Source organism: Aricia agestis, chromosome 5, assembly GCF_905147365.1.
Source record: "Aricia agestis chromosome 5, ilAriAges1.1, whole genome shotgun sequence".
NCBI classification, from domain to species: domain Eukaryota; kingdom Metazoa; phylum Arthropoda; class Insecta; order Lepidoptera; family Lycaenidae; genus Aricia; species Aricia agestis.
The window spans coordinates 8,575,242-8,581,241 of record NC_056410.1 but is presented as its reverse complement, the minus strand read 5'-3'; the positions used below and the strand labels follow the sequence as shown (position 1 = coordinate 8,581,241).

At 36.3% G+C, this 6,000-nt stretch overlaps 1 long non-coding RNA gene across 1 annotated transcript in view; it reads right to left on the bottom strand.

The window, feature by feature from the left end:
* Nucleotides 1-2,530: 2,530 nt before the first annotated feature.
* The window catches only part of LOC121726850, a 19,845-nt gene continuing 16,375 nt past the window's right edge, over nucleotides 2,531-6,000 (bottom strand). The window contains exon 3 of the long non-coding RNA XR_006035585.1: nucleotides 2,531-2,543. This is a non-coding gene — a long non-coding RNA (uncharacterized LOC121726850). The remainder of the gene's footprint in view (nucleotides 2,544-6,000) is intronic.

The window sequence follows — 6,000 nt, the reverse complement described above, 5'->3', positions numbered from 1 at the left end:
GGAGGGTAGGGAAGGGAATAGGGTAGGGGATTGGGTCTCCGGTAAACTCACTCACTCGGCGAAACACAGCGTAAGCGTTGTTTCACGCCGGTTTTCTGTGAGAACGTGGTATTTCTCCGGTCGAGCCGGCCCATTCGTACCGAAGCATGGCTCTCCCACGTATAAACATTACATAAAATCCATTTTAGTCAGGGTTCCCTAGAGTAATGTTTTTTATTACTATCAAGCTAATTTTTTATGAGTAGCTCATAGCTGCATCTTGATTCTTACGACAAACAATATTTTTATCTGCGAAAAATCTCGAAAGTGGTAGCTAACAGAGATAGAAAGGATTTCATATTTTGATTTGATGGTACTAAAATATGGATTGTTCTATTTGTAGGACACTCTTAAATCTATACTAATATTATAAATGCGAAAGTATCTCTGTCTGTCTGTCTGTCTGTCTGTCTGTCTGTCTGTCTCGCTTTCACGCCAAAACTACTGAACCGATTGCAATGAAATTTTGTACACAGTTATTCTAGAGTCTGAGAAAGGACATAGGCTACATTTTGATGTGGGAAAATATCTTATTTCCATGAAAATATCGATGAAAATTACTTCGCATTGCGCGTGGCCAGCGCTCATCCCGGGGGTCCTGGGTTCGAGTCCCGCAGGCGGAACAAAAAGTTTTCAATGTTCCTGGGTCTTGGATGTGTATTAAAATAATATTTCAAAAATCTTAAATATATTTTATGTATAATATTATAAAAAAATCCAGAAATATATCGACGCGATGCAATGAACATTTTAGTTCTAATACGATTCAACAGATGGCGCTTTTTTTTTTTACTTCGTTGTAACATAGAACTAATCATACTTATTAGTTATTATGTTTTTGTTTATAGTTTTTAATACGTTAGAATATTATGTTTAATAATATTATCACTTGCTATAATAATAATCAATCTATCTTATCTTATAGAACTCCTACTGCATTTCTAAGGAGTTCGAGTGTGTTGTGTTGGCCTATATTCCATCCAGAAAATATTTTTACATTTTAATTCTAATATATGAAAACAGATGGCGCTTTATTTTTTACTTCATTATTATAACAGAACTAATCATACCTACTTTATTATATATTATTGTTTTTATTCATAACTAGCTGTTGCCCGCGACTTCGTCCGCGTGGACTTTAGTTTATAGCGCGCGGTGTCAACAAAATTTGTGTCAAATTTAAAAACTTTATAACCCTGGTAAGTGGTACCCCTCTTAGGGCCGCGCAGCGCGCTACACCGGAATGGCAGCGCTGAAAGTGCTCGCCTCGCCGCTGCCATTCCGGTGTAGCGCGGCCCTTAATTAATCAAAATACCCAAAAACAGCTGTGCAGTGTGCACATAATCTGTACTAATATTATGAATGCGAAAGTATCTCTGTCTGTCTGTCTGTCTGTCAGTCTCGCTTTCACGCCAAACGCCAAAACTACCGAACCGATTGTAATGAAATTTTGTATACTGATAGTCTAAAGCCTGAGAAAGGACATAGGCTACTTTTTTACTGGAAAAAAGGGTTGTAAGGGTCGTAAATTTGTTCAAAAAATTCATAATAGATGGCGCCGTGCGTCTTCTACATCGCGCTGACGCTTGCTCAAAAGTCTTTCTATAAGAGGTGGTATCATCTTAAATTTAAGTCTCGATTTTTTTCGATTGTTATATCTATTCTACGGTATTAAATAACTCAGTACTTTATCTGTGCAGGCAGTGACGTAACCTTAAGACCAAATTTCACCAGCGACTGTTAAAGTTAATGCTCGAATTAGTATCACGTTAGCTGTTTCGTTTTTCATATGAATGAAAGAGAAGACAGGATATTTTAACAAGCTGTTAACACTAACAGACGTTGGTGAAATTGGGGCTAAACCTATCAATGATAAATAGTTTATGGGTAAAGTTGTGTAATTGGGGGGCTAAATAAGCTTTAAAATTTGGCATAATAGGTATATAAAGTTTAACATACAAAAATGAAGTACTTATTGTTTGCACACTGCACAGCTGTATTGATTTAAGGGGTACCAGGGTTTTTTTTATAAAAGCTTTTGACACCAATTTTGTTGACATCGCGCGCTATAAACTGAAGTCCACGCGGACGAAGTCGCGGGCAACAGCTAGTTATTGTTATAATTATTAACCTATCAATATACAAAAAATCAGCTGGTTAGGGTTCCCGTTTTAGGGTTCCGTAGTCAACTAAGTTTTGTTGATTAGGTACAGAACACTGAAACGGAACCCTAATTTTTTGTATATTGGAAGGTCATTAGTTTTAAAATTTAAGAGTAATATTGTCCTAAATAGAATAATCCATATATTTTAAGGACCATTAAATCAAAGTATGAAATCCTTTCTATCTCTGTTAGCTACCACTTTCGAGATTTGTCGCAGATAAAAATGTTGTTCGTCTTATCAAAATGAAGCTAGTCACAAAAAATTAGCTTGATAGTAATCATTAATAAAAAAATGTTCTAGGGAACCCGGACTATTTCATTATAACGACTAAACAATAGACTGTTTTTGTTTGTCTGGTGATCGATTAATAAAATTGTTATTTTTTAAAATAGTTGTCACTCATAATATTATGTTTTTTACATTTTAGGGTGCAGATATCCACTGTAGAAACTATCTGAAATATACTCGAGCTGCGCCGGTGCAGCTCTGTACTGGCGGGAGCATCACGAGTGGGACGTCACACCCGAAGACCACTACCAAATGATGTTCAACCGTATGTAAAGCTCACACTATGCAACTTCAAAAAAATCACTGATATATTATACCATCCATAAAGTACGTCACACGATTTTCGTGATTTTCAGACACACATATAGGTGTCACATATTTTGTAATACCCTCTGTAGTGTAACGTCACGAATTTGCAATTATAAAAACTTGAGAGGTGTCAAGGGATATCCGAATGGAACGAAGTTATTTCTTATGTTCAAAAAACCTGTATATATATACATATTATACACTCAAAAAAAAATTAAAAAAAAACGCCGTCTATTGATGCCCAGGAATACTAACAACGCGTCGCTGTTTATTTTAAAAAAAAACGCCATCTAGTTGACGCACAGAAATACTTACTATCAACGCCCTCTGCCCCTAACATGCAAGTACTAATAAAAAAGTGTCGAGGTCAAATCAAGGTCAAATATCGTTCTGTCTAGCCTTCAGATTTACGCCGAACACGCGGCAAGGAACTTCGTTCCAATAATGCTTATAATAAAAATTAAAACCACCTCAATATTCATGCTACTTTTTTTAAATTTAAAATGCGATGTTACAAAACTAAGGACCCACCCCTCTCCTTTTCATACCATGTCACACTTCATCGACCCCCTCCCCCCTCTTTAGATGTTACCTATTTTATGGGTGAACCCTATCCCGTGTCGTAATTTGTATTAGAGCTGTGCTTATTAAACAACAGAAGACACAAGTTTTATATTAAAAAAATAAAATCTACTTCAAAATTGTACTTCAAATTCCCTATCTCAAAAACTACTGAACCGATTTGATAAAACTTGCAGTATTCCCTAAGTTGAACAAATCTTAGTACAATAAAGGAGTTACTTAAGGCCATCCCCCGAGCAAACGACCTTGGCCATACATTTGCCGCGTTAACGAGATCGCACCAAAACCCTATTTTTTACTTATCTTACTTCAAAATTGACCTAAAAAAAATTTAAAACGGGGAATATTATGTAGTTTATGATATTTTCGATCTATTGGCGTGTGTTTAAAATAAAAGTAATTTATAAATACTAAGGAGATGCTGAATAAATTGGCTTTACTTTGGAAGCTGATACCATGAGTATAATAAACGAAAATAGAAAATTTTAAACGTGGAAAGGAATGTTAAGATACTGAAGATTATTGCTGTATTTTTGTTATAGCTCTGTAGCTTTTAAATTTTTAGACGTGGGAGAGCCATGCTTCGGCACGAATGGGCATTCCCTCCCTCATGAAAATTCCCTCTTGTAAGGCCGGCAACGCACCTGCAGCTCTTCTGATGCTGCGGGTGTTCATGGGCGACGGAAGTTGCTTTCCATCAGGTGACCCGTTTGCTCGTTTGCCCCCTTATTTCATTAAAAAATGAGTTTATAAGGCTCTAAATACGGTTCTCCGTAGGGAGGGCGACTAATCAAACATGCGGTGTTCTCTCTTCACACTCACGCCCGTTTTTCATATTATGCCAGGTGAAAAAGAACGACGCGAATTCATCGCCAAATTAGTTCTTTCTCAATAACTCGATAAATATACAACATTTTAAAAATCCGCTAGGTCGATGACAGAATTTTATACAATGTGTTAAAATATTAACTTAGTTCAATGCACGGTTATGGCAATAAATGAAAAATTCGTGAGAATTAGATGAATCTTTGTGATTTTTTTCTATCGAGAAAATTTTAAGATATCGTGTTGAAATATAATGTAGTACCTATCTAATTTTAGAAAATAAAAGAATTCGGGGTTTATTTTCAAGTATAAAAATGAATTATACAATCGACACTTTAGGGTTAGTCGCCCGCTTAAATCGGACTTGTAGTTTTAGAATTTCGTCACAACGGAGTCACGGGCGTCATCTAGTATTGTCTAAGCGTAACTTAAATACTTAAAAAATCAGCCAAGTACGAGTTGGACGCGCACGAAGGGTTCCGTACTATTATAGAGCAAAAAAAGTTTAATAATTTATTTTCTTTAAAATTTTATTGTCATCATTAATACCGAACAAAACATGATTTTTTGGTGAAAATCATTTAAAACGTGTTAAATGACTTACTGATGATTTTATTTATATGTATTTCAGAAACAGGAAGCGAAATTTTAATGATACAAGAACTAATGCAACTGTTCAGTGGAAACAAAGACCAAAGAGATTATGTATGTTTGTCGAAAATGTTCGCACTTTATATACAGTTAAGAGATGAGTATGTGGACTTAATGAAGCCTGAGGTATACAATATTTTTATAATAATTTAGAAAAAAAAATACTTGTACATGTCTTCAAAGTAGTTATTTACTTCAATATCAGTTGGGTAACCAGAATAACTTCAATTTATTTTCAGGTTGTGGAAATTGGAACGCCTATTTCGGGGCTAAAGGTACAATATTCTTGTTTGTTTTTTGTTCTGTAGTTTAATGTTTATGCTTCAGGCCTCAGCCTCGAAAGCCAAGCAGCGGTGGCGGCGGCGCGGGAGAGGCGCGTTTCAACTTTCAATGTATAGATTTATATGGAAGTTGCCTCGATACCACCAGCGTGCATCGCAGCGAGCGCCGCGCGATTCCCGCTCCGCTGCCCGCTAATTTCGAGGCTGAGGCCAAAGCGCTTACAGACGAACGGGACTTGTCGACGCGTGCCGTCGATAAGTGCCTTTCTTCTGTAAGAAGCTTAGTCACTCAGCTGTCGCGACATGTCGTGTTTACGCGCTTGGAAAATATATTAAATTCTTGTGTCTCGTTGTTCGTTGCTCCACTGAAGCCTCTGGACTGATTGTATGCTTACTCTGTGTGGGTCTAAAAATCGGCCAACAGCTATTTTTCATTAATTCGTGAATCATTTCATTCCTAAATTGCGCTATATACAAGTATTCGAAATCGTCGTAACATAAACAACGTCTCCATAACAACGTGGGCTCAAGATTATTCCCAAACTATACAGGGTCTAACAAAACTATAATATTGTGATAAATGATAATACTATAAGGTGTGTAATATGTTATTATGTCCTTTATACTCGTATTATAATGTTACGTGAAAACAAGCAGCGCCGAAAGAACATTTTTTTTTTGTGACTTGTGTACCTATGGCACGCGCTCCAGTGTCATGCATTTACAAATACCTACAAAAGTTAGGGTGTGTATGAGTGTATGAGTCCCCACTCATATACACCCTAAATTATTATCACGTCTTAGTTTTGATACACCTGTATACAGCTGTATATGACACAATATAAATTGTAATATAAAAA